The sequence below is a fragment of the Symphalangus syndactylus genome, chromosome 20, assembly GCF_028878055.3.
Source record: "Symphalangus syndactylus isolate Jambi chromosome 20, NHGRI_mSymSyn1-v2.1_pri, whole genome shotgun sequence".
In the NCBI taxonomy this organism is placed as follows: Eukaryota; Metazoa; Chordata; class Mammalia; order Primates; family Hylobatidae; genus Symphalangus; species Symphalangus syndactylus.
The window spans coordinates 26,863,027-26,874,937 of record NC_072442.2 but is presented as its reverse complement, the minus strand read 5'-3'; the positions used below and the strand labels follow the sequence as shown (position 1 = coordinate 26,874,937).

At 44.7% G+C, this 11,911-nt stretch overlaps 1 long non-coding RNA gene across 1 annotated transcript; it reads right to left on the bottom strand.

Annotated features, from left to right (window-relative positions):
• Positions 1 to 90: 90 nt before the first annotated feature.
• LOC134735218 (uncharacterized) lies at positions 91 to 5,909 on the bottom strand. Its single transcript, XR_010118069.1, has 3 exons — positions 5,439 to 5,909; positions 1,933 to 2,156; positions 91 to 151 (listed from the first exon to the last, which is right to left on the bottom strand). It is a non-coding gene; the product is annotated as an uncharacterized lncRNA (long non-coding RNA).
• Between the last annotated feature and the right edge of the window lie 6,002 nt (positions 5,910 to 11,911).

Here is an 11,911-nt window from a genome sequence, read left to right as displayed (position 1 = left end):
TGCTTTCAGCAGTTACAACTAATATGTCATTTATGGTATTACATACATATTTAAAAATTTATAGTTCAGAGTAATGAAGTAGAGAGATTCATTTCTCACAGCATACCCTTTTATACTATTAAAACTTTTAAGGTTTATATGTTTTTAAAACCTAAAAAAAAAAAAAGAAAAGCAGAGTTGAGTGACAAAATAAATAAGGGGACATTGAATTATAACCTAATAAATATCCAGTTGTAACCCAATGAGTATAAAATATCCATGAATCTATACTCAGAAATAAGTGTCTGAAAAAATAAACGAATAAACAAATCTGTGCAGAAAAATTCCAAATAATTTATGTAGGTATTGCCCCTTCAAGAAGTAGAACATTACTCCCCACCCACTAAGAGTGGCTGTTTACAGTGACTTACAGTATTGGGGGTTTGAGGAGATGGGGGAGGATATGGGGAAACCTGACAAACACTGCCTCACCCAGAGGACCAAGGTTAACATCATCAGTGATAAGTCACGACGACAGCATGCACTCTTGATGAGAAGTGCACATCACCTCTGTGGTCTTCCTCCCCCAAATGCAAAAACCTAGGCTAACCATGAGAAAAACCCATAAGGAGGGCTTTCTACAAAATACCTAACCAGTACTCCTCCAAACTGTCAGGGCCATCAAAAACAAGGAAAGTCTGAGAAACCGACAGTCTAGAGGAAAACATGATGACTAAATATCATGTGGTATAGGATCATGAGGCAGAAAAAGAACATCAGGTAAAAACTAAGGAAATCTGAATAAAGTATGGACTTCAGTTAATAACAGTGTATCAACACTGGTCCATTAGTTGCAACAAATATCCCACACTAAGACGTTAATAACAGGGGTAACCAAGTACAGGATATATGGAAACCCTCTACTATCTTTGCAACTTTTGTATAAATCTAAAACTATTCTAAAATTTAAAGTTTTATTTTTTAAAAAAGGCAAAAAGTTCAAAAAGAATATTATTTCTTAAAAGCTGGAATGCCAAAAACGTTTAAGATACTTGAATAAAGAAACAAACTAACATTTTGGGGAATATTAGTAATGACCCAAGGCAGAAATAAAACACTGAAATGTATAGTATCCCTAATTTATGTGGGAATGAACAAGGTTCTCTTGGGAAAATGAAATACGGAGAACTAAAGTAAAATATACACACAGTCATGCACTGCACAGTGTTTCGGCCCACGAGGAACCATATACATTACGGTGACCCCGTAAGATTTTATGTAGTACCTTTTTAAATGTTTAGATATGGTTAGATACACAGATACCTACTGTCATGCTACAACTGATCACGGGATTCAGTACAGTCACATGACGTACAGGTTTGCAGCCTAGCAGCAATAGGCTATGCCGTATAACCTAGGTGTGTAGGAAACCCTACCATCTAGGTTTGTATAAGTGTCCTCTATGATGTTCACACAATCGTGACATCGCCAAATGACACATTTTTCAGAATGTACCCCCATCATTAAGCAATGCATGACCATACTTGAAAATTTTAATCGATTTTCGGCTGGACACGGTGGCTCAAGCCTGTAATCCCAGCACTTTGGGAGGCCAAGGCGGGCGGATCACGAGGTCAGGAGATCGAGACCATCCTGGCTAACACGGTGAAACCCCATCTCTACTAAAAATACAAAAAATTTAGCTGGGTGTGGTGGCGGCGGGCGCCTGTAGTCCCAGCTTCTCAGGAGGCTGAGGCAGGAGAATGGCATGAACCCAGGAGGCGGAGGTTGCAGTGAGCCAAGATTGTGCCACTGCACTTCAGCCTGGGCGACAGAGCGAGACTGTCTCAAAAAAAAAAAAAAATTTAATCTATTTTCAAATTTTGCAGTGATTTCGTACCAACAGTTTAGCTCAGACTTAACAAAAATAAAATGAGAAAATGCCCCTCTCACCATTAGCTGCCGCCAGAAAGGATTTGTTACTGCCCCGAACCTTATCAGTCAGGTCTTCAGTTATGTTCATGTGTTGGTGGATTTCTTCACGCATTTCTTCCAGAAATTTGCAGAGTTCTGCTTCCCAATAATCTTCGTCTAGACAGTCAATTAATTCTGCAAGCTGGACCTTTGTGCTGTAGTACCAAATTTTATTTTCATTTTCATTTTCTGTATCTTCTTCTCTGTTTAAAAATGGAGGGAAATACTTTATATGTTAGACATAATGCCACTTCTCTGAGAGTTTCATCTACCCAGTGAAAAGTTAAAACAAAGCTTATGCACTAAAACTCAATATATGTGCTCACAAGAGATCCCTGCAGGTCTTACTCAAACTTGATTACTCTGAGAAAGGACATCTAAAGAACTTGATACAGAGAAAGATGACCTCAAAATTCAGAACCACATGAGAGTACTTTGTGGAAGCCAGTTTCAGCTACATCTCAATCAACTTTAAGATCATCAATGTAACAATATGATGAGCAGAATGTATTTAGAATTATTTTATTTTAATTATTTATTGAGAGGAGTTTTGCTCTTGTTGCCTAGGCTGGAGTGCAGTGGCGCGATCTCTGCTCACTGCAACCCCCGGCCTCCCAGGTTCAAGCAATTCTCCTGCCTCAGCCTCCAGAGTAGCTGGGACTGCAGGCATGTGCCACCATGCCCAGCTAATTTTTGTATTTTTAGTAGAATGGAGTTTCACCATGTTGGCCAACATGTTCTCCATCTTGTAACCTTGTGATCTGCCCACCTCAGCCTCCTAAAGTGCTGAGATTACAGGCATGAGCCACCGCACCTGGCCTAGAATTATTTTAGAATAAAATAAATTTATTTTAGAGACAGGGTCTCACTTTGTCACCCAGGCTAGAGTGCAGTGGCACCATCACGGCTCACTGCGTACTCAGACTCCTAGGTTCAAGCAATTCTCCCGCCTCAGCCTCCCAAGTAGCTAGGACTACAGACATGTGCCACCATACCTGGCTAATTTTATAGTTTAGAAATATTTCCATCAAAATGGTGTAATGCTTTGCTAAGTTCTGGTTCTTGAAGGAGTTATCTCAGATAATATCTCATCCCTCTTTACTTCTGGACAATCGAAGCCCAAACTGAAGAGAAGAGGGGCTTCCTCTCCAGCCTAAAACGCTCCTAAGGTTCCACTCACTTTTAATGGATTTAAAGACTTCAACAGAGACGGTCACTAACTTAAAAGAAACAAGGCAAATTAATGTCTAGGACTAGACGTACAGGAACACATATAATGGTATTTCTGTTCCCACTCAAAAGGAATTCAAGAGTATGTGTGAGGCAATTGATGACAGCGAGTCTGATTTTCCTGTTTCCTCAATGGCAAACTGAGGGAACTGAAAAAACTGGGCTTTTGGAGAGATCTGGCTTTAAATAGGCTAATGTGCTTATAGGATACGTGGACATGGACAAAACACAATCTCTCTGTGTCTCTAAGACATTTTATTTACCTCACTTGTAAAATGAGGATATAATAAAACCTGACTGTGTGCCACTATAAGACTTAAAAGTATAATGATAAGGCATCTACCATAGTGCCTGGGCACATTAGTGATCAATAAATGTTAAATATTAAGGTAATAATAAAAATTTAGCAGCATTACAGGAATGAGTCACTCAGTAATTCTGAAGAAAGAAGGGCTATATTAAATCATAGATAAATAAAAGGATACTGGTGGAATACCCTTATTCTGAAAATCTGAAATCCAAAATGCTCCAAGGTCCAAAAGTTTTTGAGTATCAACATGCTGTTCAAAGGAAATGCTCATGAGAGCATTTCAGATTTTCAGATTAGAAATGATCAACTGGTAAGTATAATGCAAATATTCCAAAGCCCAAAACACTTCTGATCCAAAGCATTTTAGATAAGGATGCTCAACCTATACAGTATTCACTGACTTAACATTTTTCTTCTTGAAGCCACAGAAAAATTCATGAAGGCATAAAGGAGCAAAACAGCAAATACCTGCTAATCCATTCAAAGAAGAGTTGGGATTTTTTTGGTCTTTTTTTTTAACTTTTCTCTTTTTTGGTGGGGGGGGGTAGTGAAGGAGTCTCGCTCTGTTGCCCAGGCTGGAGTGCAGTGGCACAATCTCTGCTCACCACAACTTCTGCCTCCCAGGTTCAAGTGATTCTCCTGCCTCAGCCTCCTGAGTAGCTAGGACTACGGGCAGATGCCACCATGCCTGTCTAATTTTTGTGTTTTTAGTAGAGATGGGGTTTCACCATGTTGGCCAGGCTAATCTCGAATATCTGGGCTCAAGTGATCCACCCACCTGGCTTCCTAAAGTGCTGGGATTACAGGCCTGAGCCACCACACCTGGCCACCCTCTTCAAATGAAATATGGGCATTTCCATTGGCCTAGGTCTTCACCTTGTCTACTTTATTGACTTACATTACTTACCTAGTCCCTGAAGACATATACACATTTGCCACCCTTAGAGCTCAACCAAACTGTATTGAATGCATTTATTTGGCAATTAGTGCTTGTATTTTAATTTTCATTTCACATATGTGTTCCATTTTCCTGACTAGATTGAAATAAGCCATTTGATGTACAGAATCCTCTTAGGTATTTTTCTTTCTTTTTAAAAAATTTTGAGACAGGGTCTTGCTTTGTCACTCAGGCTGGAGTGCAGAGGTGCAATCATGGCTCAGTGCAACATCCACCTCCCAGGCTCAAGTGATCCTCCCCCCTCACCCTCTGGCATAGCTCGGACCACAGGTGCGCACCGCCATGCCCGGCTAATTTTTCAATTTTTTTTCTAGAGACGAGGTCCTGCTATGTTGCCCAGGCTGGTCTCGAACTCCTGACCTCAAGCAATCGTCCGACTGTGGCCTCTCAAAGGGCTGAGATTACAGGCGTGAGCTATCGCGCCCGGCCAACTATTTTTCTTTAAATTACTTTTCGGTTGTCACTTATCTCAATAAATATTAATATATGTTTATAAAACCTTTCTTTTTTTTTTTTTTTTTTTTGAGACGGAGTCTCGCTCTGTCTCCGAGGCTGGAGTGCAGTGGCGCGATCTCGGCTCACTGCAACCTCCGCCTCCCGGGTTTTACACCATTCTCCTGCCTCAGCCTCCTGGGTAGCTAGGATTACACGCGTGCACCACCTACGCCCGGCTAATTTTTTTTTTTTTTTTTTTTTGTATTTTTAGTAGAGATGGGGTTTCACTGTGTTAGCCAGGATGGTCTTGAACTCCTGACCTTGTGGTCCGCCCGCCTCGGCCTCCCAGAGTGCTGGGATTACAGGTGTGAGCCACTGCGCCCAGCAAATCTTTCTCTTATCTGAACAACCGACCTCAACCACTCAGGGTTGAGTCCCTGTGATAAGGTTTGAGGGTGCCTGAAATGTCACCATGATTCGTCCCCTGGGCTAAGCTCAAACCTAGTGACTTGTCAGGTAAATAAATTAAGGTTATTTCCCGATCATACAAACCTATAACAGCGTGAAGTAGGTTTTAGGTTGGGTTCCCTCTTTTCCACTGCAAAGGAGAGGTAAGTTCTTGCTAAGGTGGTCGGGGTCCTAGCTGGGACACTGGGAAGGTGGCGGGAGATTGGAACATGCAGTAGTTGCATTCTGGAGTTTACTGAGGCTTTCCGAGTGGGGGGCATTCCATGCAGCAGGTCTTAGGGCCCCCCTCCCTCCGGGCGTGGCAGCCCGGGGTGTGGCTCCTGGCACAGATCCGGAGCAGTTGTCATTGGAGTCAATTCGGGACTCCAGCTCCAAGCTTCGGAGTTTCCTAAATTCTGGGGGCTTGTCTCCCTGTACCCCACCCTGACTAATTTCCCTCGGTTGCTGGCGCTGCCCTGTCCCTTAGGTCGCTCGGGCCGCCCTCCTCCGCGACTTTTTTTCTTTCTCTCGCTGCCTCTGCGGGAGGGGAACGATATTTGGGGGCCCTCCTGCCTTCCTCTCTGAGCCGCGGAAAGGGAGTCGCGGGAAGGAGGTCCGGCCGGCTTTGGGCTCCAGCCAGGGGTCCGCGGAGACTGTGGTCTCCGAAGGCCTTAGACGCGGGGCATGTCGCGAGCCGCGGGCCTCTCTCAGCCGCGCCACCCGCACCCGGAGCGCCGTGCTGAGCCAAGTCCAGGCGCCCCGAGCTCTCCGCCCCGGACTCAATGCTCCCGCGCTCCCCCTAGCGGCCGCCGCGCCACCTCGCCCCCTTCCCAGGCTCGGCGGCGGCTCAGCTCACGTGACCGCGCTCCTATAGAGGGAAGAAAGAAGGTGGCGGTTGAAGGCGTTATTGAGTGGGCTCAATTCGGTTGAGCCTTCTCCCTCCACCCGCTTCCGCCGGCCAGGCCCCTCCCGCCCGGCCCCTCGGGCCTCCCAACCCGGCCCCGGCGCTCCCCACCGCCCCCACTGCGCCCGGCCCTCCCCGTCCGCTTTCCCTTCTCCCCTCGCGTGGGCTCCAACAAGAAGGGCCGGCGGGGCAGGCCGACCAAGCAGCCCTCGGCTCCCGCTGCGGAGCGCTGCGACCCGGCCCCGTCGCCGCCCACGTCCGGACCCATCGAGGGCTCTGCTCGCGGATACGCGGTAGTAGCCGGGGCAGGTGGGCAGCCGCCAGGCTGAGGTGGCGCCCAAGACGCGGCTGAGCTCGCCCAGGGTGGGCAGCAGTAGCCGGAGGAAGCCGCCGCCACCGGCCCGCCCCCCGCCAGCAGCAGCGCACCAGGCCGGCGGGGGGTCGGGGGCAGCCACCTAGCCCGAACCACCGCGGCCTGGAGGGCCGTCAACAAAGTGGTGTATGATGACCACGAGAGCGAGGAGGAGGAGGAAGAGGAGGGGGGCGGCGATGCCGAGGAGACCCAGGAGTCTGAGGACAGCTAGGAGGATGAGATGGAGGAGGACGAGGATGACTCCGATTATCCGGAGGAGCTGGAAGATGACGACGAGGACGCCAGTTACTCCACGGAAAGCGGCTTCAGCAGCACTCCAGGTACCCACCCAGCGCAGTTGCGGCAGACTCATTCTCCACCTCCTCTCCCCTCCCCCCTTGCTCACTTATGTGTTGTGCATCCCGCTCCGATCTCCCGCCAACCCCGCCGACCCCTAAACAGAGGGGAAATGGGAGGGCACATCAAGTGGCAAAAAACTAGATTTATAAGAGGAAAGAAGCGCATTGTTCAAAATGGAGATTGCATTGTTGCAGTTTGCAGGCCGCACTCGCTTGCTCCCCGTCCCCCCAATCCCCTTTTTTTCTCCTCAAAATTTGTGCCAGTGCAGTGTCTCCACCGGGCAGAATTTAAACTTTGGCAAACACATATCCATTACATTCATTTTTCTCCGCTTGTTTTGGTGTAGTTTTCTGGAATGAAAGAAGCCTCTTGTTTTGCAAACCTCTTTGCATTTCTAATGTGTTTCCTTTCGGATTTTTAGTATATATCTGTTCCTTAAAAGGGAATTAAGGATTTGGACAGATTGTGGCACACAAACACACAGAAAAACATGCCTGTGTTCACACCCCTAGCTGTGGTTTTTAAATTGTGTTAAGGAAGCGGATCATTTGGGTTAGTAGGGAAACCTTACCTGGTCCTGTGTGTTTGTTTTTATTCTTCGAGTGCTGACGGGCCTGTGCAACAGTTGCTGGTAAATGGTTGATTAAAAAGCAAAGCAAAAAGCCAAACAAGATCCAACCAAATTTGGTAATTCATCCGATTCAAAATTGTTTTGGTTATTTCTAGTTTTTGGCAGCTATGAATAAAGCTGCCCCAAACATTTCCATAATGTTTTTTGTATGAACACAATACTTGTTTCTCTTGAGTAAATACCTAGGAGTATGATTTCTGGGTTGTATGTTTATAAGAAACTGCCAAAACTGTTTTCCAAAGTAGCTGTACCATTTTGCATTCTTACCTGCAAATGTATGAGGAGTTCCGGTTGCCCTGTATCCTCCCTAGCACTTGATACTGTCAGTTTTTGTTGTTGTTGTTTTTTTAGCCACCTTAATAAGTATATGGTGGTAGCTCCTTGTGGTTTTAATTTGCTTGTCCCTAATGACCAATGGTTCTGAGCCTCTTTTTATGTGCATCTTTTTATTTGCCATCTGTATATCATTGTTTATGGAAAAATACTAAAATCTTTTTTTTTTGAGACAGAGTCTTGCTCTGTTGCCCAGGCTGGAGAGCAGTGGCACAGTCACCACTCACTGCAGCCTCCACCTTCTGGGCTCAAGCCATCCTCCCACCTGTCAGTCTCCCAAGTAGCTGAGATTACAAGTGCACACCACCATACCTGGCTAGTTTTTTGTTTGTTTGTTTGTTTGTTTGTTTTAAATAGAGATGGGGTTTTGATATGTTGCCCAGACTGATTTTGAATCCTGTGCTCAAGCGATCTGCCTGCCTCGGCCTCCCAAAGTGCTGAGATTACAGGCATGAGCCGCCGTGCCTGGCCAAGATACCAAAATCTTTATTTAAGATGTTTAATTGGGTTGCTTTCTTTATTGTTATTCTTCTTTTATTTTTTTAAGACAGAGTCTCGCTCTTTCACCCACGCTGGAGTGCAGTGGCCTGATCTTGGCTCACTGCAGCCTGTCATTCCCCTCGACCCCGGGCTCAAGGTGATCCTCCCACCTCAGCCTCCCAAGTAGTTGGGACCACAGGTGCGTGCCACCATGTGTGGCTAATTTTTGTATTTTTAATAGAGATGCGGTTTTGCTATGTTGCCCAGGCTGGTCTTGAACTCCCGAGCTCAAGCAATCTGCCTGCCTTGGCCTCCCAAAGTGCTGGGATTACAGGCATGAGCCACCATGCCTGGCCAATTTCTTATTATTGGGTAATAAGTGTTCTTTATATATTTTGGATATAAGTGCTTTGTTAGGCTGTGGGATGTTCATGTATTTTCTCCCCATCTGTGCCTTGTGTTTCATTGTCTTAGCAGTGTCATTTTCCCAGAGCATAAGTTTTAAATTTTGATGAAGCCTGATTTACCACATTTTTTCTTTTACAGATTTGGTGTTCATCTAACAACTCTGCCTAACCCAGACCTTGCCAGACTTTTTCTGTAAAAGGTCAGATAGTAAATATTTCAGCCTTGCTGTCCCTGTTGCAGCTCTGCCGTTGTAGCAATGAAAGCAGTCATAGACAATATGTAAGTGAATGAGAATAGCTGTTCCGATAAAACTTTATGAACACTGCAGTTTCAATTTCAGATAATTTACAAATTATCAATTATATTGTTATTCTTTTGATTATTACAAAAATGGGTAGTGGATTGGCCATGGTTTGCTGACTCCTGACCTGACCAACCCAAGTTCACAAAGATTTTCCTCTCTGATTTTGTTGTGCGTGTTGTTGTTCCACACCTTCTTTTTTCACTGTTTCCTTAAGGTGGAGTGTACATATTTATAAGGGCATATGTAATATTTTGATAGACTCATACAATGTGTAATGATCAAATCAGGTTAATTAGGCTATCCATCATCTCAGATGTTTATCCTTTTTTTTGTATTGGGAAGATAACAAATGTTCTAGCTATTTTAAAATGTACACTAAGTTATTGTTGACTCTAGACACCCTACTGTGCAAACAAAAACTAAAACTTTTTCCTTCTATCTGACTGAGTTTTTATGCCCATGAACCAACTTGTCTTCATCCCTACCTGCTTCCCAGCCCCCAGTAACCATCATTCTACTGCCTATCTCCATGAAATCAACTTCTTAATCTCTCACATATGAATGAGATTATGTGATACTTGTCTTTCTGTCCTTGGCCTATTTCACTTAACATAATGTCCTCCAGTTCTATCCATGTTGCTGCAAACAGGTTTTATTTTCCAAACCTCTAGCTTTATAGATGAAGGATTTCACTTTTTTTTATTTTTTATTTTTTTTGAGACGGAGTCTTGCTCTGTCACCTAGGCTGGAGTGCAGTGGCACAATCTCGGCTCACTGCAACCTCCGCCTCCCAGGTTCAAGTGATTCTCCTGCCTCAGCCTCCCAAGTAGCTGGGACTACAGGCGCCCGCCAGCATGCCTGGCTAAGTTTTGTATTTTTAGTAGAGACGGGGTTTTACTATGTTAGCCAGTCAGTTCTCGAACCCCTGACCTCATGATCCGCCGGCCTCAGCCTCCCAGAGTGCTGCGATTACAGGTATGAGCCACCATGCCCGTCCTGGATTTCACTTTTTTAATGGCTGAATAGTATCCTATTGCGCATATATACCTTATTTCCTTTGATTTTTCTTTTTCTTTCTTTCTTTCCTTTCTTTCTTTCTTTCTTTCTTTCTTTCTTTCTTTCTTTCTTTCTTTCTTTCTTTCTTTTTCTTTCTTTCTTTTCTTTCTTTCTTTCTTTCTTTCTTTCTTTCTTTCTTTCTTTCTTTCTTTCTTTCTTTCTTTTCAAATAGAGAGAGGTCTCACTATATTGCTCAGGCTGGTCTTGAACTTTTGGGCTCAAGCAATCCGCCTGCCTTGGCCTCCCAGAGTGTTGGGATTCCAGGCTAAACCATTGTGCTCCTTTATGCATTTTTTTTTTTTTTTTTTTTGAGATGGGGTCTCGCTCTTTTGCCCAGCCCGGAGTGCAGTGGCGCAATCTCGGCTCACTGCAAACTCCGCCTCCCAGGTTCACGCCATTCTCCTGCCTCAGCCCCCCGAGTAGCTGGGACTACAGGCGCCTGCCACTGTGCCCAGCTAATTTTTTGTATTTTTAGTAGAGACGGGGTTTCACCGTGTTAACCAGGATGGTCTCGATCTCCTGACCTCATGATCCACCCGCCTCAGCCTCCCAAAGTGCTGGGATTACAGGCGTGAGCCACCACGCCCGACCGCATTTTTTTTTTTTAAGACAGAATCTTGCTTTGTTGCCCAGACTGGAGTGCAGTGGCACAATCTTGGCTCACTGCAGCCTCCACCTCCCGGGTTGAAATGATTCTCATGCCTCAGCCTCCCGAGTAGCTGGGATTACAGGTGCCCACCACCACGCCCAGCTAATTTTGGATTTTTAGTAGAGATGGGGTTTCACCATGTTGGCCAGGCTGGTCTCAAACTCCTGACCTCAGGTGATTCACCTGCCTCGGCCTCCCAAAGTGCTGGGATTACAGGCATGAGCCACCGCACCCAGCCCCTTTGTTCACTTTTAAAAACATATCTTAGAATTTGTGATATATGTTTTATTTTCATTTTCATTTGGTTCACAATATAGTAAAATTTCTATTATGACTTATTCTTTGACCCATGATTTGTTTGAAAACGTATTGTTTAATTTTCAAATATTTAGGGATTTCCCAGATATCTTTGTTGTTGGTTTCTAATTTAATTCCATTATGGTTAGAGAACACACTTGATATGATGAATTAAAAAAAAAATTTAGAGGTTTGTATATGGCCTGAAACATTGTTTAGGTGAATGTTCAGTTTGTAATAGGAAAGATGTGTTCTGCTGCCGTTAGGTAAAGTGTTTCATAAATAATAATTAGGTCAAGTTGGTTGATCGTGTTAAGGTCTTCTCTATCTTTGCTGATTTCCTGTCTGCTTGTTCTAGTGATTACTGAGAAAGGAGTGTTGAAGTCTACAATGATTGTTATGGGTTTGTTCTCTTTCTCCTTGAAATTCTGTCTGTTTATGCGTCCTGTATTTTGAGGCCCTGTTATTAGACGCAGAAACATTTACAGTTTTGTCCTCTTGATGATTATTTGACCCCTTTATCATTCTGAAATAAGCTTTATTTCTGGTAATAATCATTATACTAAAAACCATTATTTGGCCAGGCATAGTGGCTCACGCCTGTAATCCCAGCACTTTGGGAGGCCAAGGTGGGTGGATCACCTGAGGTCAGGAGTTCGAGACCAGACCGGCCAACATGGTGAAACCCCGTCTCTACTAGAAATAGAAAAACAGCCTGGCATGGTGGCACACGTCTGTAGTCCCAGCTACTCAGAAGGTTGAGGCAAGAGAACCACTGGAATCCAGGAGGTGGATATTGCAGTG